The following is a 21,393-nucleotide window of genomic DNA, read 5'->3' on the forward strand; positions in this document are numbered from 1 at the left end:
CCTTTTAGAATAAGTGATTTCATATTTGTCTTTAAGAATGATAGAATCATCTTGTGACATTACAAGTTCTCATTCTAAAAACTCTATTTTAAGCTTCCTATCCTCAAAACAAAATTTAAGATGACTCAATTCACTTTCCATCTTCTCACTCTCTTATATGGCAAACTCATAGGATTTATAGATGCTGTTCAAATCTAACTAAATTTGGGTTAGATATGGTTCACAAAGAGATAAATCAAAATTATTATCAATAATCACAGGTTTTAGCTGTTGAACGATGCTTTGACCTGATCGATCGTTGGTTGCCACATAGCAAAAATTTGGTTCTGAATCTTCATCATCTCCTTCTAATCCAGATGACTAGTAGCCTTCATCTCCTTTTAATCTAGATGACTTGCAACCATTTCTTGGGCTCGATGGGCATAATATGCAGAGTCCTTGATTATCGCGCGATTTCGAGGAATGACTTTGTGGGCATACAATCTTTGGCCAAGCAATTTGCATGACCACAATTATGACAAACTATCTTCGGTTTGTCTGAGTTCGGATTATCGCGCGATTTCGAGGAATGACTTTGTGTCGGGATGTTTGGCTTGTAGGCTGGTGGGTTTTTTGAGGGCTTAGGAAATGGTTGAGGATTATTCTGATGAGGAGCTTGGAAATAGGGGTTATATGGTTTGTCAGTGGGGTTCCATGGTCTCTTATATTTTATGGAAAGCAAAGCAAACTCTTGTTGAAAGATAAGTTCGAAGTCCATCGCTTCAGGGTCGAGATCTCCACCAAACTGATAGTTGGAATTAGCAAGAATATGTAATGCTGGTGGAGAGGATTGAACATATAGAATGGGAGAGATAATAACTTTGAAAGGTTCCGAAATAGAGGGGTTTGATACTTGAGGATCGAAAGAACTAACAAGAGCTAAAGGACCTCCTAAGGTTTCTCTCAATGTTTGAGCAACATTTGATTCAAGCCTTTGAAGCTCATCAAACAACCGGTAAAGCTTCAGCTTCTTCAGAGATCGATTACTCTGAAGACGTGATTTCACATTTCCCCATCCTTTACCAAGACTATTAATGAACTTGTGATTGTATTCTAGCGGAGTTCGGACTATCCCATGAGTTGTCATGTTGTTGACGACGATTCGGTACCTGTTGGAAGCCGAGGCAACTGATTCACCAGGAGTTGTGGTGAAGGTATCAAACTCATTGAAAACTGAGGTTAGACACTTATCCTTCATGTTTCCTGATCCCCTGAAAAGGTCATGGAGAGTTTCCCAAATCTCTTTAGAAGATTTACACAATTTAATGTGCTCAAAGATAGAAGGAGGAACACTGAACACTATCTCAGAAAATGCAACTTGAGATACATGCAGTTTCTCTATGCCGGTAGCAATGAGAGGCACCTGGCGCTGTTCATCTTGGCCCAAGAGAATTGCAGCAGCATCTCATATGGTTTGTCTGACCGAAACATGTGGACCTTCTTTCACAAATCTCCATATTTCTTCACCCTTTTCCTTACCAAGTAAGAAACTTTCCATTTTGACTTTTCAGTGATCATACTCTTCAACAACTACTAGTGGGGCACGAGAAGGGCAACCCACTCTAATTGCTATTTTCATTGAATACATTTGTTGAGAATTAGGAGCAACCATTGAAGTTCAGATATTAGAGCAGAAGTGGTATATAAAAGAACTTTTATCCTGAACACAAAAATGATGGAAACACCAAGGTAATTTGAAATCAACTATAATTTGTTCTTATGGATTCAAAGGACAACCACTCAAGCTCTGATAACAATTTGGCACAATTGTCATTGTTATCTATTAGGCAAAGATGCCAATATTATCCATTTGGCACAGCTGCCAGGATTTTTGGAGTACATCTGGTGAGCACGTAGTTCAAAAACACCTACAAGTTGCGAGCCTGTTAGCATTTCACTGGAGTGTCTAGAATAGTCTGTGGTTCTCATCTATACTCTGCTAGATGACCATATTAACGTTAAAGTCAAGGCTTCTCATCATCTTTCACCTATCATCATCAATATCATGTTTCATCTCTCATCATTCATCTACCAATCTTCACCCAATATATTCGAAGGTATAAAAATACATATATAGTTTAAATCACGTAAAACAGATATAAATCGTTCATCTAGCATAGATATCAAGAATACAGATAATAAGCACATATAGCATGTATTAATATTAAATACTTCATATCTATGTGTAAGATGAAAGTAACTATGCACTCACTAGTTAAAATGACAACTCGAAATTCTGGCAGCGCTTCACTTCTAACAATTGTCTTTTCCATTGACGTAACCTAGTATTATTATCATTGAGTTTTAGTCTATTATTTATTGTGAATGTTTGTTAGTCTACATTCATCGTTAACTCAAAGTCTACTTTCATGATCTATCATGTAAGGAACAACCACGTTAGATCATATAGGAGGTACGGGTCTGTTTGGTATACAAAGTATATTGTTTAGAAATCCCACTTTAAACACCTCATGAAAACACATCCTAGTCATCATCCCCGTAAGTAGGTCAATAAGTATAACGAATTGGAATCATTGATAAATCTTGTTTACAGGTTCATAATAATGATAATGAACTTAAACATAAGTTATACTTAAAGTATGGTGAGCATAACTCACTTACTAGGAGGTTTAGCGAAGAAAAGGGCTCTGCACGGGCAAAACTTCTGAGCTAGAAGCTCTTCTTTTCGGGGCCTTCTGGCGCTTCGGGACTCGTTACTAACACCTAGGATGTTCTAGGGAAATAATAGAGGGTTTGGGGGTGTTTTATAGAGAAATAGGGGAGAATGTGTGACTTTTTGAGTGAGAAACGCATCCTATTTATCGGCTAGGTATTAAGAGCAAAATGTGGGGCGTTCTTATGCCATAGGTCGCCATCTCGTTCCAACCCATGGGGAAGAAAGTGTGACTTAGATTGTACCACATGTCACTCACGGGTTTAGCTCAAAATTAATTATCTTCTAAAATTTGAGCTCCGTTTTTTTACGTTATTTATATCCATGCGTCGGTAGCGACATGATCTACAACTTTCGTTTAGACTCCATTGGCTAATTTTGACTTTATTTTGAAGTTATATTGTAACAGGCTTAGACAGTTAAAGTATGTTAAAATTCATACCTTTGTTATCCGACGTTCGTTTTCGACTTTCTTTATATCATTGAACTCCTATTAACAAGATCTTCGATTCTCGTTTAGGTTGTGTCGGCTAATCATATACTACGAATTTCATTTAGATTGCTAAGGCTTAAAAATAGCTTATCAAAAAAATCACTTTTTATGATAAGTGCTGCCATGCCGGTTTAGTCACAAAGCTTCGACGGTTCATTACTTCTTCATTATAAGTCGGACTTTGGTGTTCTTTATATGTATGGAATCCTTGTGACATACACTATAACTTTGGTTAATATCATTTAGTCTAAATAATATTCTATCAAAAAGTCATTTGTAATGCTTATTATCTCTAAATTGACTAGCTTGAATCTGCGGGCGTTACACCATGTGTTTATGGGATCATATGTCTTTAGCCCTTAGGGTTAACCCTTTTACCTTTGGGTTTTAGTATTTATTCTTTCCTTTTTTGTAGTCTTCATATTCTTATATAAAAGAACACTAACACTTTCTCTTTTTATCAATGAATCATATTAATGTTCTTGTATTATTATGGTTTTAGAGCTAAATCAATTCATGACCTTTGAGATGTTGGTTGAAGGTTTTGTAATAGTCATTTGTGGTGCGGATCGAACTCCACGAATAATTTTGTTTTAGGGTTATTGTTGTTTATTTGATGTTGTTGTTCATCCACTATTTTTGTTTGTTTTTTAGGGTTATTGTTTCTGCTTATTTAATATGTTGCTTCTACGGTTTGTTGCCGCTCTCATTCTTTAATTGCTTATCTATCGTTTTTTTTGTTCTTGTTATTTTGGTTATGTTGCCAACGTGTTCGAAAAGGATGATTCTTTTCAGTCAGCCAGTACTTGATTAGATGAAGAAAATCACTTGTATTGGAGCTATGTTATGAAAAACTTCCTTTGTGGGAAGAATATGTGGGGTGTGTCACTGGGTTAAAGCTAAACCTTCAGTGCCTCAAGATAAGAAATTAGATTTGTTGGTTGATACTTGTGAAATTGATAACTCCAAGGTTATTACTAGGATTAACAATTTTGTTACACGGTCTATTGGTATGTAATTTTCTAAGTATGACACAACAAAGGAAGTTTGGAAACATTATAGAGACTGTATACTCTGTACAACTTTGCTAAACAATATCCGTTACAATATGACATTCATGCCCCTTAACAAAATGATAAGAGTATTCAAGATTTATATGGCTCTATGTCTGATTTGTGGGATTAATTGGCTCTTACTAAGTCTAAATAATTAAAAGATTTTGAGCCTTATATTGCTAGGTGGGAAGAACAACATTTGGTCTAGTTTTTAATGGCATTGTCCTAATTTTGAAGGACTACGTTGTGACACCCTGTTCTGAAAGTATCCGTTATTGGATTTCATAGGCCCATGCTAGGGGCATTTCGGTATTTTATGGGTCTTGAAGTTTTGATACGAGAGTTTTGGGGTCTGGGTGTGTTTCTAGAAGCGTAGGGCTTCTCGCCACCTTTTCATGGATATAAATTTCGTCGAAAACGGACTAAGAGTGAAGGAGTTATAGCACTTTGAAGTTATTGAAATTAATGGTCCCTTAATGGGAAAAGTGGCAAGGAAGGTGGCCAGCATAAGTACGCCCATCGTAGAGGGGTGAGGGATCGCCGGTGTAGAGAAGCGTATGCCCAGAGTCTCAAAACCCTAACTTTTAGGGTTGAGCCACTATATAAAGAACATAACACCCTGTTATCAGCCTCCCTTTCATGTTCATACAGCCCCTACGAAACCCTAATCCTCTTTGAGTGCTCTTGGAGCTTGGAAGGCTTAGTGAGAGCATTTTGGTGTTTCGGATCCACTCTTCAAAGAAGCAAAGGTCAAGGCAAGGTGTTAGTGCAAGGGAGAAGGTTCAGATCTGGGATTGTTGCTTCACTTCATAGCTTTTTAAGGTATAAAGTCATGAGCTTGATGATTAATCTTTTAGATCTCCTTAGGGTGGGTTTATGGACTCTTTTAGTCCAAAGGATGGATCTTTGTGAGGAAATCTCATTCGTGAGCTTAGGGTTGCCACCCTCAGAGATAAAAGGGTCCATTAAGCAGTAAAGTTGACATCTTTGAGGTCTTAATGAGCTCATGCACGAGTTAAGACCATTTCCATGGAAGTAGAAAGTCAAATTTGAGTTTAGTCTAGTTTGGGGCATGCAAAGTCACCAAGTCATTGACTTTATGGATTAAGATATGGAAAAGGACTTGGATCGGAGATTGTAGCTTCTAGATCAGAGTATTAAGCACTTAATGAGAAAAGGACTTAACAGGGGGTTACGCTGAGCGTACGTGCAGGTACGCCCAGCGTACTCACCATTTACTCAGTACGCTTAGCGTACGTTAGTGTATGCCCTGCGTACTCTAGCAGTTTGGGTTTTGAGTATTGGGCCTTGAATTCGACCATGCTTTGGACTTTGGGCCTTAGTGGGCCGGCAGAAGTCAGATGATATGGGCCAAGGAAATTTTTGGGCTTAGGGTAAGGCCCATTAGAGGAATTCGGCCCGATTTAACAAATTGGGCCATTAGTGGGCTTAAGAAGATTACTTATTATTGGGCCTTAGTTTTGGGCTTTAGTAATGCACCAAGTTGGACTAGGGGTAGAATGATCAATTTACCCTAAGAAGGATTATTGTATTGGACTAAGTGATATTTGGCATTGGTAGTTTGGGAAGCTGAAGGGTCAGCAGTTTGGGAATCTGCCAGTCAGCAGCCATAGGCGTATCAGCATGGTTCAACAGTGCGACGCGAGTCTCCTCATTGTGTAAATGGGTCTATGGCTACAATGTCGGCCCATGTAGTTTAGGTGTAGGAAGATCCGGGGGTTAGCCCTAGGTACTGTATGCTAGTATGTGATTCCGAATCAAGGTTTGATGTCGGGCGGGTGCCCGAGGAATGCTTGCATGATAATTTATACTTGTTGTTTGTGTGATACTCGTATGTGTCTGGTAGGGAGGTGAGTGTGGGCGAGGTCTCATATCTTACCAATAGTAGAGTATGGAAGGGGTTCCGTATCTCATTAGTAGTAGAGCAGGGGCGAGGCTCGAGATAGGAGAGAGGTGAGTGTGGGCGGGGTCCCATATCTCGCTATCAGCAAGAGCGTGGACGGGGTTCCATGACTCACTAGTAGCAGGATAGGGGTGGGGCCCAAGATAGGTGAGGCCTTAGTACATGAATATAGTAGAGTGTTTAGTTTATGTGTTATGTGTTATGTTATATGTTCGTATGTGTTTAGCGGGCAAGGCCCAAAGACAGGCGGGGCCTAAGAGAAACATATATGTATACCGAGCGGGGCTCGATGTCAGGCGGGGTCCGATGCCGGAGCTAGTCCAATGTCGAGCAAGTCCCAATGCAAAGGGTGGGGGCCCAATATGTGTTTATGTATGTGGTATGTGGTAGGTTTGGGAACTCACTAAGCTTCGTGCTTACGGTTTTCAGTTTTTGTTTCAGGTACTTCTAGTAGCGGATGGAGGAGCTCGGGGTGATCGCATGTCACACACCATTGTTTGTTTAGCCTAAGATGTTTTACTTTTATAAAATAAAATAATGTTTTAGACATGATGCTTTGATATGATATGTTTTGAATGAATGGTTGACACTTATGGGTTTTTTATTAAATTAAAACGAAATTTTTGGTCATCATTTTTGGGATGTTACAAGTTCGTATCACAGCCTTGGTTTTAGGGATTCGGGCACACTCTCGGGTGTGTCTGAACTCAAACTATGGAAGTGGTATAAAGTTTTCAAAAGAAAAACCTTGTTTATAAAGGGATTTTGAAAATAGAAAAGAACTTTAAAAGGAGAAAAGAGTGTGGTGCATGCAATCAGCCGAGCTCAAGTAAGTTCTCCCAAATTACCCATACAAGTTTATGTAATGATATGATTATGTGATTAGCATGCCAGATTTAGGGCTAAGGATCTAGGAGGATGCCTTATATGCATGTATATGTGTATGTGAATTACATGCTAGTATTCGTTATATAGCGGTAGGATAGCCTGTTTAGGTTATGCCTGATTATATGAGCTTAGCCTCACATGCTAGCATAGGTCCTTGATGTGTGAATAGAATTGCATGATTATATTCTGGTTAGATTTCCCTTTTTGTCTGAATGCTACTTGTTTTGTGCTTTGTGGGACTCTGAGTGATGGGAGTTAGCCATTAGTTGAATGTGTCAAGTCACATGTGACCAGGGTTGAATAATCTCAGAGTGCTAGATTTTGCCCTATTGCACAACTCTTTTCTGAGTCCAACTGTTGTAGGGATGAGTCCTTTACTCAAAGGATTATCTAAGCCTCATCACATGTGATGGTATTCAGGTAGTGGCTAATTGGCAATACGAAGATACCTTCAGTAGCTGAGGATTGGGTGTGGGTTAGAGGTTACCCGAGGGCAAGCCTAGGATGAGAGAAGTGATGGGAGCAGTGTTAGTAGCGGTGAAAGCGAATTAGTGTAGTTGAGCCAATTCTTGAGGAAAGTACGGATAAATGTGGAAGGTAGTAAGGGCCCATACTACTGAAAGCAGAGGATCTGTACTCAATTCTAGAAGGGCTGAGATAAGACCAGGGAACTTGTAGTGAGTGCGTGAGATCCATTAGTAGTGATGTGACATCAGGGAGTTTGTGTGTAGGTCCAGCTGCAAGACGCTAAAGGATACGATTACTCGGGCCAGGGACAGGGAGATCGATCTGGAGCACCTCAAGAAGTGGAAGCCGGAGGAGGCATCGGTAGCCTCAGGTTAGACCCAAGGGCTCGGACGTGAGATCGAGGGATCATCACGGCCGCAGTCGATGTGGAAAGTGTGGTAGGATGCACGAGGGTGCGTCTAGGAGTGGTAGTGGTGGAGATTCTGGCTGCTTCAAGTGCGGCCGGACTGGTCTTTTCAGCAGTGATTGTACTGCTACCACCACTCAAGGATCAAACCTAATATGTTTTCATTGCAGTCAGAGGGGCCACAAGAAGGCCCAATGTCTGATTTTGTTTCCAGCGGGACAGGTGATGACACCAGCCCCTGCGACCATGAGGATCACCGAAGACCGTCAGGGCCGAGCGGAGGCGCCTGCAACAGGGAGCAGGGATTTTCAGTTGTCTATAGTGGGAGGCTCGAGCAACACCAGACGTCGTAGGTATGTATATTTTGGCTTTCCTGTCAATTTTATTTATGATCATATTGGTATGGTACTACATATATGTTAGCAAATGTATGTTAGAATTCTATTTCTGTTCATGTTCAGATCATATGCCTTCTGCATACCATGGGTTTTCAGGCGATAGTTCATAGTAGTACCCCCTCCTTTTGGGTTGGTTTCCAGGACGCAGTTGACGTAGCAGGTGAAAGTGGGACTTGGGAAGTGTCTTGTTAGTCTGCATGAGTGGTTTGGGTTTGGTATTGTTTAGTTTTGGAGCTCTAGCGGTGGTAAGCGTGACTGACAACAGATCAACCTTTGGATGGAGAAAAGGATTGGGAATCCCTTCCAAGCTGGAACATGTAGGGATCTAGTTGAATCGAAGTGGGGGAGTATTACCCTAATAGTAGGTGATGGGGTACGAGTGCAACATGGATGTGTTCACCTCCTGGCTAAGAAGGAAAGAAGTCGTGGTAGCCGTTAGATTGAGAAGCAGGGAGTGGGAAGTTTGAGAAACATCCTGACGTTGAGTTCATGTATTCACAATAGTAGAGGACTGGTTGGGAAACCAGGTTGCGTTTCCCGGTAGCACGTGAGTTAGTCAGGATGCTATTCTGTGGAGCACACAATGTTGGACGTTTTCAGGCTTGTAGCCAATAGTTAGAGGACTGTGGGCGGGGGCCCGAATCTCCTAGTTAGTAGGGTGTGGTTGAGGCTCATATCTCCTAGTTAGTCGTATAGATATCGGGAAAGGATAGCTTGTTGAGGATTCAGGGTGGTTTAGGACCCGTGTAGCCCTAGATAAGTGAGTTTGGGTGAGACCCGTGGGCGAGGCCCATAAGATTTTAGCAGTGCATGTGGGAATTGGTAGAGACCTTAGAGTCAAGATAGGGGATCGAGGATCTCAAGAATTATGGAGCAAGAGTGGTAAGGGATATAGAGCAATTTTAGTTAGCCGAAGTTTTCTTTGGAAGTCGCTGAGATCGATTGAGTGATTGAGCTTGGGTGCAGTAACCGGTGGGAGTCCTGTAACCCAGTTTATGGCAGATTAGTTGGGACCAGAGTGGTCTCGGTTCGTCCGGAAAGCAGACAGGAGATAGCAGGACCTTCGTTCGGGGATAGAGATTAGAGAATACATGGTGGAGCAGCTAGTTGACCGAGAGGTGCTACGTCACTCACAGAAGGGTTGAATAATCTCAGAGGGAAGGGTTTGACCCTGTTTCGCAGCTCTCGTATTAGTCTAACTGTTGCAGGGATGAACCTTTTACTCGGAGGATTATCTAATCCATTTGTTGGGTTGGGTGTTCAACACTAAGATATAGTTGGAGGAAGCATTCAGGGGGTAGTAGTGTAGTGACCAGCACTGGGAGTGGTTGGAAATGCAGATACAACGAAGAGTATTTCCTTCATAGGGATAGGAAAAGGAGTTGATTGTGTAATGTTGCCTTGGGAAGACCGTAGCGGCGTAGGGTAAAGGGGTGAGCCCCTTGGATGCCAAGTGAAAATACTCGGGGAGTACTGGAGGGATTGTCAGTTGGATAAGGGCCATTTTCTTAGCATTGCTAGTGGTCAGAGTGCTCTAGAGGTCTTTATCTTCAAGGTTTAGTTTTGGCTGAGTGACCAGGCGGAAGGTCAATGGAAGTGATCCCTCGAGGATCGGACTCAGTAAGAGATGTATTCAGCGGGCAGAAACATTGTGAGTAGATTGCAGGATAGTTGGTCATAGCGGACTTCGAGGACGAAGTCTACTTTACGTGGGGGAGATTTGTAACACCCTATTCTGAAAGTATCCGTTATTGGATTTCATAGGCCTAGGCTAGGGGCATTTGAGTCTTTTAAGGGTCCTGAAGTTTGATTCGAAAGGTTTGGGGTCAGGGTGTGTTGCTAGAAGCGTAGGGCTTCTCGGCACCTTTTCGTGGATATAAAGTTTGTCGGAAACGGACTTATAGTGAAGGAGTTATAGCACTTTGAAGTTATTGACATTAATGGTCCCTTAATGAAAAAAAATGGCAAGGAAGGTGGCCAGCATGAGTACGCCCAACGTAAGCTGGGGTACGCCCATCGTAGAGGGGTGAGGGATCGTGGGTGCGGAGAGGCGTACGCCCAACATATGTTCAGAGTCCCAAAACCCAAACTTTTAGGGTTGAGCCACTATATAAAGAACATAACAACCTGGTTATCAGCCTCCCTCTCATGTTCATACAGCCCCTACAAAACCCTAATCCTCTTTGAGTGTTCTTGGAGCTTGGAAGGCTTGGTGAGAGCATTTTGGTGTTTTGGATCCACTCTTCAAAGAAGCAAAGGTCAAGGCAAGGTGTTGGTGTAAGGGAGAAGGTTCAGATCTGGATTGTTGCTTCACTTCAGAACTTTTTAAGGTATAAAGTCATGAGCATGATGATTAATTTTTTATATCTCTTTAGGGTGCATTTATGGACTCTTTTAGTCCAAAGGATGGATCTTTGTGAGCAAATCTTGTTTGTGAGCTTTGGGTTTCCACCCTCATAGCTAAAAGGGTCCCTTAAGCAGTAAAGTTGCCATCTTTGGGGTCTTAATGAGATCATGCATGAGTTAAGACCATTTCCATGGAATTAGAAAGTCATTTTTGATTTTGGTCTAGTTTGGGGCACGCAAAGTCACCAAGTCAGTGACTTTATGGATTAAGACATGGAAAAGGACTTGGATCTGAGATTGTAGCTTCTAGATCGGAGTATTAAGCACTTAATGAGAAAAGGGCTTAACAGGGGGTTACGTTGAGTGTATGTGTAGGTACGCCCAGTGTAGTCACCATTTACTCAGTACGCTTACCGTGCGTTAGTGTACGCCTCGCGTACTCTAGCAGTTTGGGCTTTGAGTATTAGGTCTCGGATTGGGCCATGCTTTGGACTTTGGGCCTTAGTGGGCCGACAAAAGTCATATGATTTGGACAAAGGAAATGTTTGGGCTTAGGGTAAGGCCCATTAGAGGAAGTAGTCCCGATTTAGTAAATTAGGTTATTAGTGGGCCACTGGTGGGCTTGGGAAGCTTACTTAGTTTTGGGCTTTAGATATACACCAAGTTAGACTAGGGGTCGAATGGTCATTTTACCCTAAGAAGGATTATCGTATTGGACTAAGTGTTATTTGGCATTGGTAGTTCAGGAAGTCGAAGGGTCAACAGTTTGGGAATCTACCAGTCAGCAGCCAGAGGCATATCAGCAGGGTTCAGGAGTGCGACGTGAGTCTCCTCATTGTGTGAATGGGTCTACGACCACAATGTCGGCCCTTGTTGTTTATGTGTAGGATGACCCGGGGGTTAGCCCTAGGCACTGTATACTAGTATGTGATTGCAGATCAAGGTCCGATGTCGGGCGGGTGCCCAAGGAATGCTTGCGTGATAGTTTATACTTGTTGTTTGTGTGATACTCGTATGTTTCTGGTAGGGAGGTGAGTGTGGGCGAGGTCTCGTATCTCACCAATAGTAGAGTATGGACGGGGTTCCGTATCTCATTAGTAGTAGAGCAGGGGAGAGGCCCGAGATAGGAGAGAGGTGAGTGTGGGCGGGGTCCCATATCTCACTATCAGCAGGAGCGTGGACGGTGTTCCATGACTCTCTAGTAACAGGATAGGGGCGGGGCCCAACATAGGCGAGGCCTTAGTACATGAATACAGTAGAGTGTTTAGTTTATGTGTTATGTGCTATGTTATATGTTTGTATGGTTTTAGCAGGCGAGGCCCAGAGACAGGCGGGGCCTAAGAGAAACATATATGTATATTGAGCGGGGATCGATGCCAGGCGGGGCCTGATGCTGGAGCTAGTCCGATGTCGGGCAAGTCCCGATGCAACGGGAGGGGGACCAGTATGTGGTTATGTATGTGGTATGTGGTAGGTTGGGGAACTCACTAAGCTTCGTGCTTACGGTTTTCAATTTTGGTTTCAGGTACTTCTGGTAGCGGAGGGAGGAGCTCGGCGTGATCCCATGGCACACACTATCGATTGTTTAGCCTGGTATGTTTTACTCTGATAAAATAAAATAATGTTTTAGACATTATGCTCTGATATGATATGTTTTGAATGAATGCTTACACTTATGGGTTTATTATTAAATTAAAATGAAATTTTTGGTCATCATTTTTGGGATGTTACATATGTGGAATGATTCTTCATCATTACCCCTTCCCTCAGTGGATTATGTTGTTCAGGAAATAATTATAGAAGATACTTGTATCAAGTTTCATGCAGATAAAGCGTGTAATGTAACTACCACTCCCACTCCCACTTCCACTTATGTTGGCTTTGTTGTTACCACTAATCAGTCTCGACAAGCTCCAAGGTTTGCTTATGATGAGTGAGAATTCTGCAAACAGAAAAATCATTGGAAAGCTCAGTGTCCTTTATTAGTTAACAAGGGTAAATCTGCTCAGCCTCTGTCAGGACAACAACATAGATCGGGTCAGTAGACGTTTCAACCGCGTTCCTTCGATGCTCCTCTATGGACACCTTACCCTCTATAGTTTTGATGCTACTGCGCCACCAGTTAACATTAAAACTATTGGCAACATGCCACCTTCTACATTGGATCCCAAGGTTTTAGAGAGTTTTAGACAGTATTTGGCCTTTAATCATACTGTCATGTCTGGATCTATGTCTCTTTCTGGTACCTCAAGTATTCTTGCTTATTTGTAGATTTTAGATTCAGGTGCAACCCATCACATGTCTCCTTATCTATCATCATTTAGTTCTTTATTGAAAATCTCATCTATCTCTGTTATCTCTACTAATGATACATCTATGACAGTTGAGGCTGTTGGGTCTGTTTCTATACCTCATATTTCTTTCCCTGATGTTTATTACATTCCCAAACTCACAATGAATATTGATTTCACCATTCAGTTGTTTAAGTATGGTAATGCAATGTTCTTTTCTATTTTTTTTCCCTATGATATACAACATCAATACACCCAAAAGGTGATTGGGATCGGCCGCAGGGTAGGGGAACTTTATGTCCTTGAGGTTCTCGAAGTGTCTGTTTTTGCTACCTCCAACATTGATGTGTCTTCTTTCTTTGTTTGAGTCCTTTGTCATCTCAACTTTTTCTTTGGCATTCTATTTTAGGACATATGTATGTACCATGTTTACGCTTTCTACCATCTAATCGTGTTTTGGTTCATTTGAACACTTGTGATTATTCTGATTATAGTGGTTGTAAACTAGAAATATTATCTGCTTTACCTTTCAATGAAAGTATGTCTTATTCTATTGCTCATTTGATATTATTCACTCTGATGTCCGGGGTCTTGCCCCAGTATCCACAAAGGGTGGCTTGACCAATTATGTATCTTTTATTGATGATTAAACTCGTTATACCTAGGTTTACCTTATGAAATGCAAATCTGATTTCTTTGGTATCTACACAAATCTTAGAGCTCTTATTAAACCACAACATTTGGTTATGAGAAAGTGTTTCAGGTGTGAACTAGTGAGTGAATATGCCTCTAATGATTTTATGTATCTTCTTGCTTCTTATGGTACCATCCATCAATCATCATGTATTGACACTCCCCAGCAAAACGGTGTGGCAGAACGAAAACATCGTCATATTTTTGAGACAACCCACTCATTGCTTTTGTCTACACAGGTCCCTAGTACCTTGTGGGGAGAAACACTTTTAACTACTATTTATGTGATTAATCGTATGCGTACAACAGTAAATTGAGGAATGTCTCCTTTTAAGAAACTATATGGTCACCTACTAGATTATTGTGCTCTTTGAGTTTTTGGAGGCACTTGTTTGTTTTCTTCGTCCTCATGTTGATCATAACAAGTTGGGGAGGAAATATGATATATGTGTATTTTTGGGGTACTATATTGGATAGAAAGGATATCGCTGCTATGATCATGTGAGTCAAAAGTTATATGTTTCAGTCCATGTCACCTTTTGGAACATATTACTTTCTAATCGAATCTTGCTACATCCCATAATGTAACGAAGTAAGATCTTCTACATATTGATCCTTTTATGTCGATAAAAAGGAACATGATTTATCCATGCCTCCTAATTTTCCAATTCATTCCACGCCAACATCCATCATTTGTATGAACCTGAATTGTAATGAGAGGCTACTTTAGATCCTCTTTGGTAGAATGTAATGGCTAAGGAACTCACTGCTCTTTATTAGACTCATACACGGGATTTTGTTTCCCTTCCTCCCGGTAAACATATGATTTGTTTTTGTTGGGTGCATAAGATGAAAACAAAGTTTGATGGGTCCATTGAGCGATACAAAACCAAACTTGTGACAAAAGGCTATTCTTATTAGTACGATTTTGACTATGAAAAGACTTTTTCCCCAGTGTCAAAGATGACGATGGTTTGTACTATGATTGTTGTTGCATCCGTTAGACAATGGAAGATCTTTCAAATGGATGTGAATAATGCCTTTTTGAATGATAACCTCCATGAGGAGGTTTATATGTTTCCTCCCCCATGCAACCACCACCACTCGGGTGAAGTTTTTTGGATTCGCATAGCCTTATATGGTCTCAACCAAGAACACCGTGCTTGGTTTGATAAATTCTCTATAGTGGTACCTCTCTTATATTTGTAAAGATGAATCATGATTCGCCTTTGTTTATCAGATGTATGAGTACAGGACATATTCTTTTGTCCTTATATATGGATGAGATGATTATTACTGGTGATGACCATGGTGGTATTGAGTCTTTGAAGCGTGATCTAGCTCATCGATTTACTATGAAGGATTTGGGCTTGATGCATTATTTCTTAGGTATTTAGGTAGCTTAGTCTATGAAAGGGTATCTTCTTTCTCAGACTAAATATATATCTGACTTATTTACATGGGTGTGCCTCTTTGACAACTGGATTGTAGATACTCCTCTTAAAACCAATACACAATACTTTCCTAGTGATGGCGAGCCTTTTATCATATCTGAATCTTTCACAGACTATTGTGGGAAGTTTGGTTTGTGTTAGAGTTACCCATCCAGATATAGCTCACGTTGTTCATGTCGTCAATCAATTTGTTACTTCTCCTACTTGTGTTCATTGTGGAGATGTACTCCACATTCTGAGATATCTTCGTGGCACTCAATTTCATACCCGTTTTTTTTCCTCGACATCATCTCTTGATTTACGTGCCTATAATGATGCTAATTGAAATGAGGATCGTCATGATCGTAAATCCACCACCAAAATTTTCATGTTTCTTGGAGAGTCTCTAATTTAATGGAAGACCAAGAAACAAGACGTTGTCTCTAGATCTTCCGTGAAGGCTATGTATCGTGCTATGGTTATGACTACATCAGAGATTATCTGATTACGATGGCTCCTTATAGATATGGGGATTCACATTTTTCTGCCTACTTCCTTGCATTGTGATAACAAATGTGCGATAGACATTGTGAATAATTTTGTTTTCCATGAGCGGACAAAACACATTGAGATTGATTTTCACTTCACCCGTCATCAATTACACCTCGAGACCGTATCACTTCATTGGTTCATTTAACTTCGTAGCTTGCTGATATTTTTACGAAGGCTCTGTCAGCGTCTCATTTAACTTATTACTGTAGCATTGTTAGTTTGAGTAAGAAGGTTACCCTATGTGTTTATGGGCCCATTTGTCTTTAGCCCTTCAGGGTTTAACCCATTTGCCTTAGGGTTTTCATATTTATTCTTTCCTTTTATTTTGTAGCCTTCATATTCTTCTATAAAGAACACTGACACTTTATATTATTACAAATGAATCATATAAATGTTGTTCTATTATTATTTTTCAAGTTTAGTGTACCTTTTGATATCAATTTTTTGATAAAGTGGCATTACATCTTAATTATTATGTTTCGTCCTGCGATGACACACTAGATTCTTCGACATGTGAACGACATTATGATTATCTCAATGTAGGACACACTCTTCTTGATTCAAGCATAACTCTGAAAGAAATTGTTCAACCAAATAAGCTCTTTCATGGCTACTACAAGGGATAAGAAAAAACCGAACCAAATAAAAAATTCAAAAAAAACCACATAAACCTAACCGAAATGAAAACCGACGACATTGTTTTCAGTTTTGCAAAAACTGAAATGTGCAATAAGGTGTGGTAGTACTTTTGCAAATACTGAACCTAATCAGTATATATATATATATATATATATATATATATATATATGCTAACTTAGTTTATAACAATCAAATATTGTTTTTTTATGCATCTTTACGAATGAAATTAGAAAAAAGTTTATAATATTTAAAGTAAAATATTCCAAAATAAATGGGAGAGATTTTTTAAGGAACAAACTTTATTTTTATAATATAAGAAAGACTTTTGTTTTCTTATGATAATAAGTTTTGGAACATATGCAATTTTTTTGTGAAATTATGCTCATATCTAATTAAACCATAGTAAATCATAAATAGAATGAAACACAAAAGAAAATCTTCTCATATGATCCAACATCGCCAGGTGTATAGAAAATGTTGGTCTATATAAATGAAACATGGAGTTGTTAAGGTTGGTAATGTTAAGCGGCTTACCTAAAATAATGTCTGTCTAAGTTTTCTTCATTTTAAAGAAAATTTTAGACAAAGGTGCTACTTTGTTTTTTGGGGGTCATTCTAAAAATTGAAATGACTATACCTTTGGTGTATTTTTTTTTCTATTTTTTCTCATTTTATTTTTAAAGTTAATACTTGTACATTTATTTCTCTCTCTCTCTCTCTCTCTATCTCTCTCTCACTCACACACACACACACACATCCAAAGCCAATCACCAGAATACCATCATCATCATCTTCTTCAACATCTTCATCTTCTTTAAAAATAAAAACCAAGATCACCTATTACCCATTAACTTCTCACCATCCTCCCTCCTTCCACCCCATCTCATCTCTCTCTCTCTCTCTCTCTCTCTCTCTCTCTCTCTTATACTTCTGCATTCATAGTAGATCCGGTCATAGATTTACATATTCGAACACATAACCTTACTTAAACCCGACACCAAAACAATACACCATGTCCACTAGCTTTCATGAACTTATGTTAGGTTTTGATATGAAATAAAAGTTTGTTTTTCAAAAAAACCGGCAACGGAAGACTTTATAAATAATGCGTTTATTTTTAGTTCATAACAAAACCGAACCATCATGGATCCATTTATAGAGGTTATAATGAAATAAAAGCAACCATAGGATGTTTTAGGAGAACCTTTGAAGCCTTTGAACCCACTTGGTTTTGGGGTGTTGATGAAGATAAAAAAAGATCAAAGTGTATGATCTTCTCTACGAGTATCCACCATCAAGAGTAAGACACTTGGAATGCTAGTTCCTTCTTGTATTCTTGAGTGTCTAAAGCCTTTAAGTGCTTAAATAAAATAAGCACTATAGGAGAACAACTCAAGAGGTCTTCTAAACACCAAAGTAAAGCACCAAACTTCAAAGGTTTTGTGCTTATTCATAGTCTCGGTTTTAAAAAGAAGAAGAAGGGAAGAAGAAGAGCTTCACTCTTGCAAAAATGCAAGTCTCATGCATCTCTTATATAGCCCAAGAAATGTAAGAACTAACCATTAAAACAATCTAAAGTAATGGTAGCCTTTTAGAAGCATGGGAGACAAAAGGTGGAAGGTTGAAAAAGCAACCTCCTACACCATCATTGTAACATCTCGACTTCCAGGTACAATATCTAATTATTTTATTTATTTTGACACAACAACTCTACGAGTTTGGGAGCACTAACCCGCCGAGTAGAGACTATTATGGCCACGAGATTTTTAGAGTCTACTCAACGAGTCGGAGGACTCCAACTCGACGAGTAGGAGTTGTGCGAGGAAACCCTAATTTTACGGGTTTGTATCATATTTAAAGGACCTTAAGCCCTCATTTCTGCCACCCTTTTCACTTTAGAGCTTTGTGAGAAACCCTAGACCAGTTCCACTTGTTGTGTATGTGTGTGTGTGTGTGAGAGAGAGAGAGAGAGATTAGTTTGAGAGTTCTTGTGCATTTTTGGAAGGAGATTTGGAGAGCAACATGGATTGGATTGAGGAAGGACTTTCGATCCAGTGTTCTTCAGTTATTAGCTTCTGTTTGGAGGTAAAAAGCTACCATCTTGACCATTTCTTTTGTTAGATCTCATTCTAGGGAGTTTTAGGGTTTTCTCCCATCCACCTTTTGGTTATTGAGTCACTTTAGCATGTCATGAGATTGAAACCTCAAATCTTGACTATATGAAGCCTTTGAGCCCAAAGATCCAAGCTTTATAAAGCTAGAGGCAAGCCTTTATGCATTAAACCCTATAACAGAGCTTGTTTTGGCATTTCGAGCCCTAGGTGCCATGCATGCACGTAAAGCTTACAACTTTACCTGGTATTCAACATTGGGAAGTTAGATCTAGATTTTGGGACAATATTTCTGCTTAGAATCGACTGAATGAGAATTGGTCAAGAGGGAATCGATGAGTGCATGAGCCAACTCGACGGGTCAGTTAGGGTTTTTCCCCGATAGGCTGGAAGCACTATAGCTCGATGAGTTGACGAGACAACTCAACGACTTGAGTTGGAGTTTTCCCGATTCTTCTGAGGACAAGAGGGACTCGATGATTCACATCGGTGCACTTGTCGAGTTGGGTCAACAGGGACTATTGACTCGAGTGTTGACTTATGTTGACTTTTAGGATTTGGTCAATACTTGGATTATGGAGACCATGGAGGGGTAAAATGGTCTTTTACCCATTCCAAGAGTTAGAGAGAGAGAGAGAGAGAGGTTGACTGAGTTTATTTAGAGTTGAGGTTATAAGTGTTAATTAGAGATAATTATGACATGTAGGCGGAGATTAGACCGTACGAGGTTTACGTGCTTGCTTACAAGGTGAGTCTTCTCACCATACTTACCATGAGTGGTAACTTGTGTGGCCGGAGGGTCTTGTATGCTATTATTGAGTATTGTGGTATCCTGCATTATGTCTTTGTGATTTATGATGTGTATTATTCTGAGCTTTACTGAGTTAGGACCGGAGGGTCCAACCCGAGTTGTGGGACCGGAGGGTCTCCACTGAGACACATCGACCAGATGGTCATTATTGAGATATAGCCATGAGAGGCTAATGAGATGTGTGTGGTATTTTGGGGAACTCACTAAGCTTTGTGGTTACCGTGTTATGTGATATGTGTTCCAGGTACTTCTCAGCATCGCGGGAAGGCGCTAGCTTGATTGTACACATGAGACAGAGTTATGTTTTGAGGATCATGGATTTTTATTCAAACATTTATGGATTTGGGTTTTTGATAATTGACACTTTGGGGTTTTTGAGAAATATGTTAATGAGAATTATGTGTTTTAAAAATGAAAATTTTATTTGAAAATTTACGGTGTTACAAGTTGGTATCAAAGCCTTGGTTTGAGGGATTCAGACGTACCCTTAGCTATGTCTGGATTAAAACTGAGGGTTTCAGAAAATTTTTTCGAAATGAAATGATTTTTCTAAAAATGGGTAAGTGTTTTAAAGAGAAAATGAGACGGAGCAATGTGCACAATCAGCCAGAGCCCGAACGGTGATTTCCCAAAATACCCATATTTGTTTACATTATGAGATATTTATGAGCTATTAGGGATGCATGCTAGAGGATAGGCTAGTTATATCATATTTTAGGGCTAGAGTTGCCTGATTTGTGATGCCTTAGCCTAGGAGATGTTGCTATTTGTTATTTCCCCTTAGTATATGCTGAGTAGGAGTATCTGGCAGGATCTCTTAGAAAGAGTTGAGTCGAGAGGTAATCTAGGAGAGATACCTAAAAGAGCTTGTGAGGAGCCTAGTGGGAGAGTAGCTGATACTTGTAGGAGATAGAGTACTTGTGAATTAGGATCCTAGGAGGAGGACTTGGCGTGACTACGGGTTGGTGTGGAACGTAGTATTAGGCCCGTACTACTGAAAGCACCGGATTTGTATGCAACCCAAGTAAGAATCCTTAGGATACTAAGGAGCATGTAGGGACGGGAATTGAGTGTGAGTATGCTCAAACGAGTCTTAGATGATTTTTCGTGTTGTATTTCAGAGACATTATGGTTGGTACATGCCACAACCCCAAGAGCAGCAATGTCAGTGATAAGGACATCTGCAGGATCATTCATGAGGATGTGGCCATAGCTCTCAGGGAGGCTATACCGGAGATGTTGGGGTCTATTAAGACCATGTTGATTGAGACATTCGATGAGCATTATGCCGCTGTTATAGAGGCTGTTGTTGTTGCAGCCATTGCAGCCGTAGCTGTTGCTAGGCCATTGGGAGGTGACTCATTTTTGTTCCGAGACTTTAGCAACACGAAGGCACCAGAGTTTGATGGTAGACAAGATCCGACTGCTACCATGAGATGGATCTCTGACATTGAGGGATGTTTCTATACGTGTTCATGCCCAGATTACCTGAGAGTTCGATTTGCGCTGAACCAGCTTCGCTTGGGAGCAAAGTACTGGTGGAAGTTCGTGACTACTATCTTTACTCCTGCAGATCATGCTGCAGTGACATGGGAGAGGTTTACACAGTTGTTCCTAGATGAGTATGTTCCCCAAGTGGAGAGGGAGCGACTAGCCGAGGAGTTTCTTTCTCTCAAGTAGAAGACAGAAACTATGACCGAGATCACGAGGAAGTTCTATGAGATGGCATTGTTTTACCCTGAGCACGTGTCTTCAGAGTAGGCACATGTGAGCCGATATCTGAGCATACTGAGGAGGGGTATACGGGAATTCATGGAGAACTCATCATAATGGTCATTGGTTGAGCTTCAGACGAATGCCAGGCAGAGGGAGACTGAGCTAGAGTTACAGCCTAGGGAGGAGGGAGAGTCTCAAAGGAGAGACCGTAGACCAGTGCAGTCGCAGCCTGCGACAAAGCGGGCTAAGCCCGCTGATGCGCGAGCGGGAGGCCAGAAGGGTCGCAATTTTGGGAAGTGCGGCAAGAGCCACGAGGGGTCTTGTCAAGCGGGGATTTACTACAAATGTGGCAAGGAGAGGCATATGGCGATGGACTGCCCTAAGAGATTCTCGGTCTGTTTTCATTGCAATCAGACGGGCCATCGAAAGGCTGAGTGTCCCTAGCTTACTCAGAGA

The sequence above is a fragment of the Lactuca sativa genome, chromosome 2 (assembly GCF_002870075.4).
Source record: "Lactuca sativa cultivar Salinas chromosome 2, Lsat_Salinas_v11, whole genome shotgun sequence".
NCBI classification, from domain to species: Eukaryota; Viridiplantae; Streptophyta; class Magnoliopsida; order Asterales; family Asteraceae; genus Lactuca; species Lactuca sativa.